We start from the raw sequence: 18,020 nt of genomic DNA, 5'->3' as shown, positions 1-18,020 counted from the left end.
TAACTGAAATGTAGCATTTACATTAGTTGTCAACATAAGTCAACAAACCACAGTAACCTGTGGCTTTGGCACCAACAGAAATCACAGATTTCTTAGAACACATTACAATTGCAGATATCTCAAAGTACAGTTTATTCCCATCACAACCATAAAATCATGGTGGCCATTAGACCTGCCACTAGCCTTATTATTTAATGTGTTATTTTATAAATTTTTATTTATTTTTGAGAGAGAGAAAGAAGTGGGGGAGGGTCAGAGAGAAAGGGGGACAGAAGATCCTAAGCGAACTCCATGCAGACAGCAGAGAGCCTGACGTGGGGCTCGAATCCACCAACCGTGATCATGACCTGAGCCGAAGGCAGCTGCTTAACTGACTGAGCCACCTAGACACCCATAATATGTTATTTTAAAAGCGCTTAATGTTACAGATATTATAACATTTGGTAACAAGGAAACCAATTAAATCGAAAGAAAGTTATCTCATTTATTTTATGCATTTAAGAAATCATTCTGAAATGCCCACGACATAAAAAAAAAGGTTGTTACCCCACAACCCAGCAATTGCACTACTGGGCATTTATCCATGGGATACAGGTGTGCTGTTTTGAAGGGACACATGCACCCCCATGTTGAGAGCAGCACTATCAACAATAGCCAAAGGATGGAAAGAGCCCAAATGTCCATCGGTGGATGAATGCATAAAGAAGATGTGGTATATATCTACATGTATATATATGCATACATACGATGGAGTATTACTCGGCAATCAAAAAGAATGAAATCTTGCCATTTGCAACTGGATGGAACTGGAGGGTATTATGCTAAGTGAAATTAGTCAGAGAAAGTAAAAAATCATATGACTTCACTCCTATGAGGACTTGAAGAGACAAAACAGATGAACATAAGGGAAGGGAAACAAAAATAATATAAAACCAGGGAGGGGGACAAAACAGAAAAGACTCATAAATATGGAGAACAGGGGCGCCTGGGTGGCGCAGTCGGTTAAGCGTCCGGCTTCAGCCAGGTCACGATCTCGCGGTCCGTGAGTTCGAGCCCCGCGTCAGGCTCTGGGCTGATGGCTTGGAGCCTGGAGCCTGTTTCCGATTCTGTGTCTCCCTCTCTCTCTGCCCCTCCCCCGTTCATGCTCTGTCTCTCTCTATCCCAAAAATAAATAAAAAAATGTTGAAAAAAAAAATTTAAAAAAAAAAAATATGGAGAACAAACTGAGGGTTGCTGGAGGGGGTGTGGGAGGGGGGGATGGGCTACATGGGTCAGGGGCATTAAGGAATCCACTCCGGAAATCATTGTTGCACGATATGCTAACTAATTTGGATGTCAATTTTAAAAAATTAAAAATAAAATTAAAAATAAAAGGTTGAGACCCAAATCTAGTTAATGAAGTTTGAATTTTCTTCATTTCTCAAGACAGAAAGGCAAAGTCTGTATAAAATAATCTGATTACTAATGTTCTAATAGAGGACACACAATAGGCAAGCCAGGCAATTGCCTCCAAAAGTACACATGCAAAGAAAAGGCTGTGTTTTACGGGTAAATATGATTAGCTGAGCAAGGAAAGGAGAGGAGGCAGGACATAGTGAGGAAGATGAGGGGCAAGATGGGTCCCAAGGAGGAAATTTTGAAAAAGTGAAAAGCAGGACTGATACTTGATCAATCTCAAATGTGCTTTAAATCTAACCCCCTTTTGAGGTATTTTATCCAGTTTACAGTTTTTATAAACCTCTTCCCATTTCGGCACTGATAAGATGACACCTTCACCACCACCTCTAATACACACACGCACACACACAGACGCACGCACGCACACGCACGCACGCACGCACACACACACAGGAAAAAACCATTCTGATCTAGAATCTAATACTTTCTTTCATGTCTTATTATGTAACGCTCATGGAATTGAAAATAGTTCACTGCTTTGCCAAACGCTAAAGTGACAAATTATCTAAAAAGTTAGGAATGCCACAATATTTTGCATTCCTCTCCTTCCAATCATCTCAGAGACCACAGTCCAAAAATATTTCAAAATATTTGAAAGCATTCATGATGTCATTCAAGTATTTCTTAAATTAGTGGGAATGATTCAAGCAAATGATTTCACTGGCTTCAAGAACAATATGTAAATTCACACTGTGGACCACAGAGAAGAATGTGTTGTAGCTTCATAGCTAGGAGGAAACCACAAAGTATGCAATATTCAGTCATCTTCAATGTAGAAGATTTGTAGAAGCTGGAAATTTACACCAGCTAAAAATTAAAAGGGGGCCGGTCAGACAGAATTGTACTTTTGTGGCCAATACAAAATTATTCAAATGTTCCACATAGCAAGTAAAACATGAATTCTATAACCAAGGGAATCACTGGCTGGTATCCATACGTGACCTGGAGTTTGCAGCTTTCACGACGAATAGAAAACATCATCTCTGTATCTTAGAGATTTGACTGTTTGGGGTGCCTGGCTGGCTCAGTCGGTGGTTCGTGCAACTCTTAACCTCGGGGTCGTGAGTTTGAGCCCTACGTTGGGTGAAGAGTTTACCTAACAAATATACGTAGATATTTTGACTGATTTGCTCTTAAATCCTGAGCACTTAGCATGGTCTTCAGCACATACAGGTGCTCAAGGAATATTTACTGAATGAATTAAATATGCTTTCTTGCTTTTACACTTCAGGCCATTTTCAACCACCATGATTCTAGTTCCCAAACCTAATGCATTGAAATTTTGTTCAAGAACTCAGAATAGTTTGGTATTTCCTTTTGATTCTTTTTTTTTTTTTTTTTGGTTTGTAATTTATATATCTTATGCAGTATCTTGTGCAGAATTTTAAATGTCAAGTCTCATAAATGAACGCAGATGAAAATTATATCTAACATACACTTTTGCATTTAGCAATCTTTTTATTTGAGAGCAAGAGCAAGCGAGTGTATGCAGGGGAGGGGCAGAGGAAGAGAGAGAATTTTTTTTTCCTTCTATTTATTTATTTTGAGAGAGAGAACATGAGCAGGGGAGGGGCGGAAAGAGAGGGAGAAAGAGAGTCCCAAGGAGGCTCTGTGCTGTCAGCACAGAGCCCAACGCAAGACCCTATCCCAGGAACCATGAGATCATGACCTGAGCTGAAACCAAGGGTTGGATGCTCAACCTACTGAACCACCCATGTGCCCTGAGAAAGACAGAGACAGAGAGAAACAGACAGAGAGAGAGAATCCCAAGCAGGCTCCATGCCCAGCTTGGAGCCCGACTCAGGGCTAAATCCCATGACCCTAGGATCAATGACCTGAGCTGAAATTATGAGTTGAATGCTTAATTGACTGAGTCACCCAAGTGCCCCTCATTTAGCAATCTTTTTTTTTAATGTTTTTATTTCTTTTTGAGAGAGAGAGAGAGAGCAAGCAGGGGAGGGGCGGGGGGGGGGGGGGCAAAGGATCTGAAGCAGGCTCCACGCTGATAGTGGAGAGCTTGATGCAGAGCTCGAACTCACGAACCACCTCTATCTTGTTTTCTTTTTAAAGATTGCTAAACGATGGGGTGCCTGGGTGGCTCAGTCAGTTGAGTGACTTCGGCTCACGTCATGATCTTGAGTTCTGCATTGGGCTGTATGCTGACAACACAGAGACTGCTTGGGATTCTCTCTCTCTCTCTCTCTCAAAAATAAATAAACTTAAAAAACACAAACTAAATATCAACGCCTTCTGTAATTTTAAGATTAGTTTTTTTCAAGAAGCAGTCTTTGCAAACAAAAACGCAAAACAAACAACAGCAACAAAAAGAAGCAGTCCTTGCAGATAGAATTTGCCAGAAGATCACAGATGACTGGCCCCATTGCACTTATAAAATAAGAGGCTTCTCAGCTGTGGGGAAAATGAGAAACAGCACAAGCGCCCAGCCTAAAGGTCAACTCGTTCAGTGATGAACTTGAGAATAGAATGTGCTCAAACTAAGTGAACTTGTCACCCAACCTTTTTTTTTTTTTTTTTTAACGTATATTTATTTTCGAGACAATGCAAGAGACAGAGTGCAAGCAGCGGAGGGGCAGACAGAGGGAGACACAGAATCCGAAGCGGGCTCCAGGCTCCCAAGCTGTCAGCACAGAGCCCGACGCGGGAATCGAACTCACAAACCGCGCCAAAGTCAGACTGAGCCCCCCAGGTGCCCCGTATCACCCCACCTTTCAGGAAGGTGATTAGCATCGTTGTCAGAGCGCTTTGTTTCAGGAGCCCTGCCTGCCAAGCCATTCCCTTGAAATGTTAGGGTCCGCAAGCAGGATAGTAATGGGCTAAGGAAGCGAGCAGATAAGGGAGTTAGCTCCATGTGCCCTGCAGGGTAGACGGGCCTGGGAAAGAAGGTGCTGACTAGATTAGGGCCCACTCAGTACTACGGTCATCTGCCCCTGACCACAAATGAATGGTAAGACCACCACGTACAAGCATCTGGAAGCTCAAGCAAGATGTCGGCCTTGAGAACTCACTGAACTGTACAAATGCCTTGCAGAACTACATCCTTCCTCTTTACATTCTTGTGAAAATGTAAACAATTCACAATTCCGGTAGTAAAAAACAAACATCGGGAAAAACTTAAATTGCCCAAGGGGGCAGAGCTTGTCTAAATCCTACTCTCACTGAAAACATCTTCCCAAAACAAGTCAGAGGCAAAGTAACTATTGTCCCCATTCTCTAGAGGTTGTCATTAGAAGACTTGCATATCAATGTCCCAAGCACAGATAGCACACTCCAGTAGGAAAATTGAAATTCTTTTTTTTTCTTTTTTTTTCAACGTTTTATTTATTTTTGGGACAGAGAGAGACAGAGCATGAACGGGGGAGGGGCAGAGAGAGAGGGAGACACAGAATCTGAAACAGGCTCCAGGCTCTGAGCCATCAGCCCAGAGCCTGACGCGGGGCTCGAACTCACGGACCGCGAGACCGTGACCTGGCTGAAGTCGGACGCTTAACCGACTGCGCCACCCAGGCGCCCCGGAAAATTGAAACTCTTTACAAATGTGTGGGCAAGGGGCACCCAGCTGGCTCGGTTGGTAGAGCATGTGCCTCTTGATCTCAGGGTTGTGAGTTCAAGCCCCACGTTAGGTGTGGAGCCTACTTAACATTTAAAAAAAAATTTTTTTTAAGGATAAAAGAAAAAAAAAAGTGTGGGCAAGGCCGAAGAAAACCAACAAGGAAGCGAAACAGCCCTGAGAGGGCAGTAATAGGGAGCCACTACCAGACCCTGGGGAGGGAGGGGTTGTAGGGAGGGCCACCTGGCAGGAGCCTTCCTAGACTAACACAGCCACTGTCAACCTGAGGCACACAGGAACGAGCCAGACTAAACATTCTGGCCTGTCTGTCCTCCCTCCAGTCTCTGCCGAGGGCCTCCTACTGGCCAAACCAAAGTGGCAACCATAAGGCCAGGGAGCCATCGACACAGCCCTTGCAGGCCAGTGTGCCCCAGGGACACAGAGCAAGTGGGTCTGGAGGCACAAACGAAAACTCTCCAGCCAACAGACACCACAGCAGAACAAATGCAAAAGAATGGATATTTCCAGAACTTGACCTGGAGGCAACCATTACAGCTATTTTGAATCCGTTTGCCGAAGCAAAGACTTCACCCGAAGACAGTGTATTTTGAGAATGTCTGAGTTTTCCTTTTACCACTTCAGCATGGTTTTATGCCGTAAAAAAGAATTGCATTAATCCTTGCTAGAGCTGAAACACAGGAAAGATGAATGTCAGAGGTGGTACAGACACATTGCAGTGAAATAATGGAGAGTCATCAAGAAAAGGCTTCCTGGGGCGCCTGGGTGGCTCAGTCGGTTAAGCGTCCGACTTCGGCTCAGGTCACGATCTCGCGGTCCGTGAGTTCGAGCCCCGCGTCGGGCTCTGGGCTGACGGCTCAGAGCCTGGAGCCTGTTTCAGATTCTGGGTCTCCCTCTCTCTGACCCTCCCCCGTTCATGCTCTGTCTCTCTCTGTCTCAAAAATAAATAAAACGTTAAGAAAAAAATTTAAAAAAAAAAAAAAAAAAAAAAGAAAAGGCTTCCTAAGGCGAAAGGAAAGAGTTCAAGTCCGTCAACTGATGGGTCATCTCTCCACCAACGTCTCTTTGGAACCAAATGATGTATCACAAAAGGTGAGATTTGTTGGAGCCTGGAATGAGTTGAATGCCACCATCCTTATATGTTAAATAATTAAACTGGATTTTCACAGCTAGTGGATGAAATAGACTGTCCCTTTATGATTTTGTCTTATGGTATAGCTTTGAGTGTGTCTGCAGGATTTCCATCACTGAAATAGGGATTAGGGATGAAGCATCTTCTCTGTTATGAGGTAGGAAAGAATGATGTTAAGAAGCCTGCTCTAACTCAGAGATAACTGTGTTAATAAAGCAGAGAGACTCAGAAAAGGACATCGAGCTTTGTGTTAATATAATATTCCTGAAAACTTCGCTAATCAGACAGGAAACCACCCCCCCACCCCCAACCAAGAAGTTTAATCACCAGGTTGCCATGCACAGCTGATAGCTGACAACATTAGGGCCCAGAACTCAAACTAATACATTGTAACCAGCCCATTATCATTTCCTTTCTCAGATGCATTTTTTAAAAATGTATTTTGGGGCGCCTGGGTGGCTCAGGCGGTTAAGGGTCCGACTTCGGTGCAGGTCATGAGAGCTCACGGTTTGTGGGTTCGAGCCCCGCATTGGTCTCTGTGCGGACAGCTCAGAGCCTGGAGCCTGCTTGGGGTTCTGTGTCTCCCTCCCTCTCTCCCCCCCCCCCCCCCTGCTTAAGTTCTGTCTCTCTCTGTTTCTCAAAAATAAATAAATGTAAAAGAAAAAAAATTTTTATTTTTTTATTTTTTTTTTTTAATTTTTTTTTTCAACGTTTATTTATTTTTGGGACAGAGAGAGACAGAGCATGAACGGGGGAGGGGCAGAGAGAGAGGGAGACACAGAATCGGAAACAGGCTCCAGGCTCTGAGCCATCAGCCCAGAGCCTGGCGCGGGGCTCGAACTCCCGGACCGCGAGATCGTGACCTGGCTGAAGTCGGACGCTTAACCGACTGCGCCACCCAGGCGCCCCAAAAGAAAAAAATTTTTAATATATATTTTGTCCTATAAAATACAAAGTTCTGTCCAACTGCAGTGAAATACTCTTTCACTTGACTTAAAATCCCAAAGCAGGAGAAATGGTACACTACTTAAGTTAATGTACACAAAACAGCAACAAAGGTGACAGAATCTAAATTCCCTGTTGGAATTTCTCATCTGAATTTTTAAAAAGCTAGAACAAGAACATTTTGCAATGTAGTTTCTCATGGCCCTAGGAGTTAGATATTGATTTCTTTTCCTGAGATTTATCGCCCTTATAACTTAAAAAGAAAATGAGGCTGGAGGTTGTGGCAGACATCGTTGGAGACTCTTTCCAACATCCATTCTCCTTTCTCTCTCAAGCAATAGAACATCAGTTTCTAACAAAATTATCACTCAGTTAAATGCCTCCCCTGTACTTCCAAATCTCCATCAGGGGGAGGTGTGGCTGTATTTTTCTTTAACGTTTATTTGTTATTGAGAGACGCAGAACATGAGCAGGGGAGGGGCAGAGAGAGAGGGAGACGCAGAATCCAAAGCAGCTCCAGGCTCTGAGCTGTCAGCACAGAGCCCGGCGCGGGGCTCGAACTCACAAACCACGAGATCAAGACCTGAGCTGAAGTCGGACGCTTAACTGACTGAGCCACTCAGGCACCCCAGTGTGGCTGTGTTTTTAAGCTCTGGCCCATAATCAGTGTGTGTATGTGTGTGTTGCGGGGGGGAGTGTTATGAGGGGTTTGATGGAAATTTCCCCCAAAAGGAAGGAAACAGGTCATTCCGTTCACCCTATCTTCCTTCCTGGAGCACGGACGTGATGGCCGGAGCGCCTGTGGCCATCCTGAACCATGAGGTGGTTTTGAGGATGGCAGAGCAGACATACAGCCCATGCACCGTCTGGCTTCCCCAGACATCTTGTATGTGGGAAAGATCTAGCTGTCTTTTTGCAGCCACTGTTATTTTGGGATTTTCTCTTGCAAATAGCCTGATGGAATAATAGTCCACTTCCTGATGTGGAAGAATTGTTCTTTTTCCTCTTCCTGCGGCTTTACGTTTTTATTATTTAACGCCCGATTTTTCTTTTTTGGGAGAAACCCTAGTGAGCCACTGAAAGAATGAGGGGGAAAAAGATCGTAGCAAAAAGTGTTTAATCCTCAGAAGACGCCAAAGATAACTTTCCCAAGTCTCTAAAAATATGACAATAAATGAAGTATCTGCTCCAAAGAGAAGTGAATTCATAAACATCACAGTTTCAGGGGAAAAAAGGGGGAGATTCTAACCAGAATATTTGTTATATGACATTTCCAAAGCTTAAAATAACTTTCTAACTAAAATTGAATTCTTATGCGGGCAGATTGTAACTAAAAAGGTTGTGGTAGTGCATACCACTCACAACTCCTGTGATCCGGATGGAGCGTGGCTGGGATGACAGCGAAGGTGACACGAAGGACGGATGCAGTGCCTGGTGTGCCCCTCCTTCACCTCAGCGTCTTGCTCAGATGTCACTTTCCCAAGCCCCAACATCTAAAATTGTAACTCACCGTCTTCTAGCAGCACCACCTTCCCCCCAAAACTTTCTGTTTTTAATTTAATGTCTTATTTATTCTTGAGAGAGAGAGAGAGACAGAGAGACAGAGACAGAGAGACAGAGCATAAGCGAGGGAGGGGCAGAGAGAGAGAGAGACACAGAATCCGAAGCAGGCTCCAGGCTCTGAGCCATCAGCACAGAGCCTGACGTGGGGCTCGAACCCACGAACCACAAGATCATGACCTGGGCCGAAGTCAGACGCTTAACTGACTGAGCCACCCAGGCGCCCCTCATTTTTCTTATTAGTACCTACCACCAACATAGCCTTAACTATATACATTACATATACAGTATCTTACTTATTGCCTATGTCTTATACTGGAAGGGTAAACTCCACCTTGGAGTTGGGATTTTTCCCTCGCTGTTGTCCTTACATCCAGAAGAGTGCTATCTCATAGCATTTACTCAGTAAATACATGCCAGAAGGACTGTCAGAACCAACCTGCTCCCCGCCTCGATTGCAACCACCATGGCACTTAAGACACATCTAGGTTCCTACAGCTCCAGGGCGGAAGGGTTCAGCTGCAGCAAGGTCTGGGGCCGGCTTCGGGCCGTGCAGCCAACGCACAACACAGGCCTTGAGCGCCGGAGGCCCCACACGTGGAGTGTGATGTTCCATGGTTGGTTGCTGCCTGGAATTTCGGAATTAATTTCATCTCTGCATCTGCGTTTTGTAAATGAAGAGCGAAGGGTCAGCGGCCCATGCTCCCGGGTTCACTCAGCACCTTGCCTCCGTCCATGCCGCTTCGTTCCCAGGATAGGTGCTCAACGGCCCAATCCCCTGGCCCCGGCAGTGACCGCCACTGCCTTTGCTCTTGGCAGGGTCCTGGGAACAGGCACTCAAGGAACCAGGTGGGTCAAGCATGCCCTGTGTGCCAAGTCACCGGGCAAGACCCCGGGCGATGCTGGGATTTGGCATTCACCCCACAAAAATCCCCATGCCCAAGAGGACATGACATTAATTAGGATATAAAGAAAGCTGTGACTGGCAGAAAGAGAGAGATCGCAGGCAAATAAGGGAAAGGCTTCTTTTCCTACTTTTGAATGAGAAGCCTGCATTTTCACATTGCGCTGGGCCCCACAAATGATGTAGTTGTCTGCGCCCCGCACAGAAGGGAAAGGGGGCCACGGAATAGACTCTACACAGGGTCCTGCCAAGCAGCGGTGTGCCGGGAAAGGTTTAAAAACCACCTCTTGGGGGCGCAGGTCGGGGGGGGGGCTCCTGGGTGGCTCTGTCTGTTGAGCACCCTACTCTTGATTTCAGCTCAGGTCATGATCTCGTGGTTCGTGGATTTGAGCCCCGCGTCGGGCCCTTTGCTGACAGTGTGGAGCCTGCTTAGGATTCTCTCTCTCCCCCTCTCTCTGCCCCTCCCTCACTCCCACTTTCTCTCTCTTCTCAAAATAACCAGCTCTCTGAGAGTGGGAGCCTCGGGGCTGATTCTGAGCTACCTATATTTGATAACCAGTTCACAAAATTCTTGACAATCAATAATCGGCTCTCAAAAGCTAGCACAAGCCCGCTTCTGCCCCTTCCTGCTTGGAGGGGAGAGGAAAGAGAACTCACTATGATTTCATCTACAGAAAATATGGACAGATAATTCACGAGAAAAAAAAAAAATCCTGAAGAACCAGCAAAGGAGAAAAGATTCTCAAAGTGATGAGGAAAACACAAATGAAACAGGGGGGTATATTACTTTTCAAAAACCAGACTGATAAAAACATTAAATCTCAGGTTTCCCAAGATGCATGACCGGCAGGATTGTAAATCTGTGCAGACAGATTTGGAAAGCCCTTTTGATAGTATCCGGTCAATTTCAGATGTGTATCAGGCCAGCAGTTCCTGTCCTGGGTTAATTCAGGGAGATTTCCCCACCCATTGGGGATGTTCCACGCAGGCTGATCAGAATGAGCTCACTGCTCTGTCACCCAACTTCAACAATTATCAACTCATGGCCAGTCTTGTTCCAGTTGTATCCCTGTCTGCTTCCCCCACTTTCCATATTATTATTTAAAATTTTTTTCATGTTTATTTATTTTTGAGAGAGACAGACAGACAGAGTGAGAGTGGAGGAGGGTCAGAGAGAGAGGGAAACACCGAATCTGAAGCAGGCTCCAGGCTCTGAGCCGTCAGCAGAGCCGGATGTGGGGCTCTAACCCACGAACTGCGAGATCATGACTGAGCCGAAGTCTGATGCTTAACTGGCTGAGCCACCCAGGCGCTCCTCATCCAGAAATATTTCTGCTTGCAGAAGAGAAATTCCAGGACAGTAATCAGGGAAGGGTGGATAAAAAGGCAAAGGTACTTTTATGAGTGCTCTGGAGTCTGGTTGATTCAAGAGTAATGTTTCAAGTGCACTCCCTGAGGAAATTGTCCCTGTTCTCTACCAGACACAGCAGGCTGAAGGGACAGCCTTCTGGTGCCTGGCAGATTTGGAGGCCAAATAGAATCTGTGCTAGGTAATCAGCTTAGTGGATAATACACTCAGAACTGATATTTGCAGGGTCCTTAGAAACTTCCAGTGTAAGGGTTGCCCCATGTTTTCATGATGTCTCCCTTGAATATTACACTTTAGCATCATTATTTGAAAATATGCACCTGATTAGTTACACTCAGTCAATATAAATACCAAATGTATAAATAACCACGAGAGGTCTTTAAAATAGCAGTGACCTTTGATTGCTAAATGCACTGCCACCTCTAAAAATGTTCTCTCCGTGTAATATTTCGTACTGAAAAAAGTATTTCTAATAGCAGTGACTTTCCAGATCATCGACATTAATCAAAAGAACCCCCCCCCCTTTCCAAATTGCTGCTTTGCTCTGTGATTTGTGGAAGGAGCTTTAGAATTTTGTTTTATTTGAAAATGAATAGGCCAGAGGTTGAAAAGCAGAAAAGGAGGGGGGCCTGGGCAACTCGGTTGGTTAAGCCCTTGCCTCTTGATTTCAGCTCAGGTCACGATCTCCCAGTTTTCATGGGTTCAAGCCCCACGCGGGGCTCCGTGCTGACAATGTGGAGCCTGCTTGATATTCTCTGTCTCCCTCTCTTTCTGCCCCTCTCCTGCTCATGCTCTCTTTCTCCCTCAAAACAAGTAAATAAACTGGAAAAAAAAAAGTGGAAAAGGAAAAATGAGACACTTTCACATTTTTTTTTAAATTTTTTTTTCAACGTTTATTTATTTTTGGGACAGAGAGAGACAGAGCATGAACGGGGGAGGGGCAGAGAGAGAGAGGGAGACACAGAATCGGAAACAGGCTCCAGGCTCCGAGCCATCAGCCCAGAGCCTGACGCGGGGCTCGAACTCACGGACCGCGAGATCGTGACCTGGCTGAAGTCGGACGCTTAACCGACTGCGCCACCCGGGCGCCCCGAGACACTTTCACATTTTAAGAGATGCTGCATCAAAGCCTGAGTAGACTGCTCTATATTTAGATTCTGATGAAGTGCTCGAAAACTTCCAGAATACAACCGAGAACATGATCTCCACGTGGAACATGGTTTTGTAATTCCTACACACTCCACGTAATCCCCCAAACTGTCTCGTTCTCACTGTCGGGACGAATCGTTACTGACTCATTGGATTTTCAGCAGCAAGGAGCCGGCGGGGAGGAAAGGAGAAAGCAAGAACAAAACACCCGTGGCCGCCCTGAACGCACAAGGCTCTGGTTAGCTTTTCAGTAATCGGACATCCACAGCTCGCCCCACGGCTGTGGTGGCGTCAGATTGAACCTCCCTCTGGAGCACTACGGAAACAAGCATTGCAATGAAGGGACATCGTTAGAGGCCGAATGTCACCTACTCTGAGAGCAAAAGCGGCTGCTGCGTCCCCATCTACAGGGCAAGAGCCATCCTCCTCCTGGACGGAGCTTCCGCCCCATCCCAGGCAGCTTTGTGCCTTTCGTCTCTATAATCCGCAATGCCCGCCCCGCTTTTATAATCCCCTAAACATTCTCTTTATTGACTTAGTTTACTTAAAAGGACAGTTGTTTGACTTGAAATTTTTATCGTGGCATTTACAGCCAGGGTGAAATCATGTATTTTGTGGAAATACATGCCTGTCATTCACCCTGGCTCAGCTCTTGGGGGTGGAGGGTACGGGGAGGCTGGCAAAACGCCTAACACGCCGAGTCTCCCTTCAGGGTTTTTGTCCAGCAGCCCAGAATCGTGGGATGGTCCAGACCTGGGCTCTGGGGTCACCCACTTAGCACCAATTTGTGATACTGAGCCAGACCTTGCATCAAGTAGCCTGTCTTTACCCATCTGTAAAATGGGGACAGTAATATACCTACCTAGCAGCGCCGTTGGTGAAGACTCAATGTGTCACCCTGACCTTAGGAGCCTGACAGCGAGGGCCAAACACGGGACCGAGCGTCCCAGAAGCTTCTACAGCTCTTCCTCAAGCCGACACTCCAGTTCCAACTCTCTCTCCACTCAGGGCCAACCAGCCCCTTCTCTCTTGGCCTCTTTGGGAAAAAAAAAGTGGGTTAGAGGAGGTCATGAATATGGTCCCGGGCCAGGCATAAAATTCAATTAACTCCTTCGGAAATGAGCGACCCACTGTCCTTTGTTTTTACAAGACACTATGCAAATCCTAGATTATGGGAAGTCGTGATCAGACGACAGAGCCCCCGCTTCTGTGATTTAAACCTCCGCATGGGGAACGCACTTAAAGAGCTCTGCAAAGTCCGTGTCCTTGCGTTTGTGTGTAGATGGACATCCCTCCCTGAGGGCATAAAGTGGGCTAACTCGTGTATCCATTAACATTTATTCATAGCATATTTGGCCGTTTGCAAGCATTCGCACAACCCTTATCTCCCACCAGAGCCAATTCATCCTAAGTCTAAATCTTTTTCCAGAAACTGTTCTGGAGAATGCGGGTGTCTCCAATCCATCAAAACTGGGGCACCTCAGCTGGGGCCACCACCAAAAGATTATCATGGCAATTTTTGAGAATGTATTTTTCCCACCTACATTGTTGAATCTTTTTTTTTTAAATGTTTGTTTATTTTAAGAGAGAGAGTATGTGCATGCATGTGGAAGGGCAGAGAGGGAGAGAGAGAGAGAGAAAGAGAGAGAGAGAGAGAGAGAGAGAGAGAGAGAGAATCCTAAGCAGGTCCCATGCTCAGCACAGAGCCTGATGCAGGGCTCAATCCTACGACCTAGAGATCACGACCTGAGCTGATATCAAGAGTCGGGAGCTCAACCAACTGAGCCACCCAGGTGCTGCCATTGTTAAATCATTTGAATGTGCATATAAGATACCATATCTCGTGGAGTTTTAAGATGTGTGTTTTTTCACATTTAACGTCTTTGAATTCAGGATGCATCTCATAATGGACTCTTAGCTTTCTGTCTTAACCCTGTGTACTGGGCTCAGCAGTGTCCCCCGGAAATTCATGTCCCCCTAGAACCTTGGGATGTGACCTGATTTGGAAACCAGGTCTTTGGAGATGCAGTCAGTTATGATGAGGTCATACTGTGTTGGGGGGCCCTAACACCAACATGAGTGGTGTCCTTAAAGGAGAGGAGAGGACACACAAAGATACAGAGGAGACACGGACAAAGTCCAGAAGACAGTGGAGTCAGAGATGGAAGTGATGTGTCTACAAGCCAACGAATGCCAAAACTTGCCAGCGACCAACAAAAGTTAGGAAGAGAGGAAGGATCCTCCCCTAGATTCTTTGGAGGAAGCGTGGCCCTGCCATGCTTGCGTTTTCACTCTTGGCCTCCAGAACTGTGAGAGAATACATTTCTGTTGTCTTAACCCCATCAGTTTGTGGTAATTTGTTACAAAAGCCTTAGGAAATTAACACACCCGGCAAAGTGGGTACAGTTATGTGTGTATGCATATATATATACAACATGCACTTGGGTTGGGTTGGTTTTCATTTCTTCTTCCTCACTCACAGGGGAAGGATGAAGAGAATCACCATCTTTTGAGCTGCTGGGCTCACGCTGTGCTGACTGGCCTCGTAGAGGCCATCAGTACCCATTTCCAGATGAGGATCTGACCGCAGGGGGGCTAAGCTGGGCTCGACCATTAGATCCTGGCAAGGAGAAAGTCAAGTCGTGTATTTTTTAAATGAAAGGAGCATACAAGGTAGCCACAATGTGAGTCCTCTGCTCAGTACGGAAGAAATAGTGTCACAGAAAGTTTTCTTAAGCTCAATCTGTTGAGTGTTCTGAACTCATCTTTAAAGAATAAACCTTTGCCTTCTCCATCTGCCCCAGATGGAGTCTAGGGAGCCAACAACAATGAGAATAAACCATCCTCAGAGCTGAGCTTCAAGTGGGATTCTGGGAGAATCTCAAGAGGCCAACGCCCCCAGGTCCTGCTTCCTGACAAGTCCCTGGAGCCCCACGTCCTCCTGAACCTGACCTTCCTCCACTCAGTCAGGGTACCGCTCTCCAGTGCGCTCCTGGTGCTCTTAGGACACAGCAGGTGGAATGTGTTGCTCTTTGCGTGTGGCTCCATCTCAAAGGAGAAAGGAAGACAGGACAGCCAGAAGGAAGAAAGAGAGGAAGGGAGGGCTCGGCACAGGACCTAGCAGGTTCTGTCACTCTACTCTGCAGGAAACAGAGCAGCTTTGTTGTCACTACAGAGGGGTCTTTCCCAAGTCTTCACACCAGACACAGCAGGCCCCTTCTGTGGCCTCATACGCGACAAACACACACGCAAAGCTCATACCTTAAAGAGCGCACGGTGTTCGGGCCACTCGGGATCCTACACCCGACGCTGGCACAGCGCAGATCATCACTGGGAACACGCACACCCAGGACACCCTTGTCAGCCCTCGGGGAAAGCTTTCTCCACAATTCCTGGCTTCCGTCCTTGAACAGAAGGTGGCTGACTCTGATCACCTTGGAGATTTGTGGTTGCGCCGTTACCAATGTTGGAGACAGACACGACTTCCAAGAGCAGAAGGGATGTGGCCAGGGGAAAAAATGGAGAAAGACAAGAAAAAGACAGATCGGTCGATTTGTCAAATCTTCAAGTAGCCTAACCACAACAGATTCGTGCAAAGAGAAGGCGTCATTCCCCAGTCGTCCTGTGTGCCCGCTTTTTCCCCCCCTTTCCTTCATGTCCTAATTCAGGATTGGAAGGTATTCGTAAAGTAATACAGTCCTCACCGTGGCGAAGGCACACTGGGCAATATTATACAATTCACAGTATTCTTTTTTTTTTTTTAATTTTTTTAATGTTTATTTATTTTTGAGACAGAGAGAGACACAGCATGAGCAGGGAAGGGGCAGCGAGAGAGGGAGACACAGAATGTGAAGCAGGCTCCAGGCTCTGAGCTGTCAGCACAGAGCCTGACGCGGGGCTCGAACTCACGGACCGCGAGATCATGACCTGAGCCGAAGTCGGACGCTCCACCGACGGAGCCACCCAGGGGCGCCTCCACAGCTCATTCCTGAATCTAAATATTTCTTTAATAACTTTATTGACATTTCAGTTGCTATTGCTTTAACGTAGTGAGGTTTCTCCAAATTGAAATTCAAAACAAACAAAACAACCCGTCCCAGAACTACAATGGCTCAATAAAAGCTGGTCTACATTTAGTACTACTGCCGATAGACTACAACTTATCGGAAAATTTTGCCTATGACCAAGTAAATGATGATTTTGCTGCAATACGGGAGAGAAAAAAATAAATATCGCAGCGCACACACAGAATAATTTATGAATTTCGTCTTTATCACCCACACAAACATCACCACCACCTAGACGTTTACAATAATAGTTAAAGTCAGTTTCTTTGATATTTTGGCTGACTTTCTGAAAGTAAAAGCTGTGTCTTTATAAATAGAAATATTTTGTTGTTTTCTCGGTATGAAGATATATTTGTTGAGGCAGGAGGGCAGAACATATTTTTTTTTTTTTTTTTAATTTTTTTTAACGTTTATTTATTTTTGAGACAGAGAGAGACAAAGCATGAACGGGGGAGGGTCAGAGAGAGGGAGACACAGAATCTGAAACAGGCTCCAGGCTCTGAGCTGTCAGCACAGAGCCCGACGCGGGGCTCGAACTCACGGACCGTGAGATCATGACCTGAGCCGAAGTCGGCCTCTTAACCAACTGAGCCACCCAGGCGCCCCAGAACATATTTTTATGTATCAGGTAGAGTATCGTTAATGACTTTTAAACATTTGGACACAGTGGGCCTCCCCTCCCACCTTCCCCGGGGGCCCTGCCAATGCAGGGGAAGGCCTGTATGCTGGGCCTCCAGTTTCGGCACACGTATGCATGAATGGTGGATAGTTCCATTTTATTCTATTTTTTTCAATTTTTTTTTTTTTAATTTATTTTGAAAGAGAGAGAGAGAGCACCGGGGGAAGGGGCCCAAAGAGAGAGGGGGACAGAAAATCCCAAGCAGGCTCCCTGCTCAGCACGGAGCCCAATGCGGGGCTTGATCCCTCAACCGTGAGATCATGACCTGAGCTGAAATCAAGAGTCAGACGCTCAACCGACTGGGCCGCCCAGGCCCAGTCCTGACAGTTCGGATTTACGTCACAAGATCTCTGATGCATCTCCAGGGGAGGCGCCCCTTTGGTCAGAGAGCTAGGAGGAAAGCGCATCTAGGGGGCATGGTGGGTGGAAACCACTCCGTAGACGATGCATTTCTTCAGTTCATCCTTCTCCTCCTTCTGGGTCTTTGTACAAGTCACCCCAAGACCCCAGTGACTGGCTCCGAGACTTAAGAAAGGGTAGGATCACAGGCACCTGGGGGGCTCATCCGGTTGGGCGTCCGACTTCGGCTCAGGTCATGATCTCGCAGTTTGTGGGTTCGAGCCCCGCGTCGGGCTCTGTGCTGATGGCTCGGAGCCTGGAGCCTGCAGCCTGCTTTGGACTCTGTGTCTCCCTCTCTCTCTGCCCCTCCCCCGCTCATGCTCTGTCTCTCTCTTCTCCTTCGGAAACGAATAAACACTTAAAAAATTTTTCAAAGAAGGAAAGAAAGAAAGGGTAGGACCGGGAGGTGGCCAATGGGTGGCTGGCCAGAGCTAGGATGAGCTCCTGGAGTGGGGGCGGGCGGTCCAATACCAGGGGAGCTAAAATGGGGTGAGTCCACGTGAGCGTGTTTGTGGAGCTGCCCAAAGCAGACGCTAGGAGGACCTGCTGTTCCCTCCAAGCCCTCGGAAGGTGAGTAGGGCTGTACTGGGGGTGGCCGGTGGGGGTGTGTGGGTCTAAGAGCGGACCTAAGTGCAGAGGCTCCAGGGCAACATCTGACACGGCACCGGGGCCACCTGACTCTGGCACCGCAGCTCCGGATGGAATCCTAGAGAATCGGCTCCGCTCAGCACAGGTCAGGGGGCTCATCCAATCACCTTGGGCCAGGGGTGAG

This window comes from Puma concolor, chromosome D2, assembly GCF_028749965.1.
Source record: "Puma concolor isolate L17-30 chromosome D2, mPumCon1.1.hap2, whole genome shotgun sequence".
NCBI lineage: Eukaryota > Metazoa > Chordata > Mammalia > Carnivora > Felidae > Puma > Puma concolor.
The sequence above is the reverse complement of the archived record's forward strand: the minus strand, read 5'-3'. Positions refer to the sequence as shown.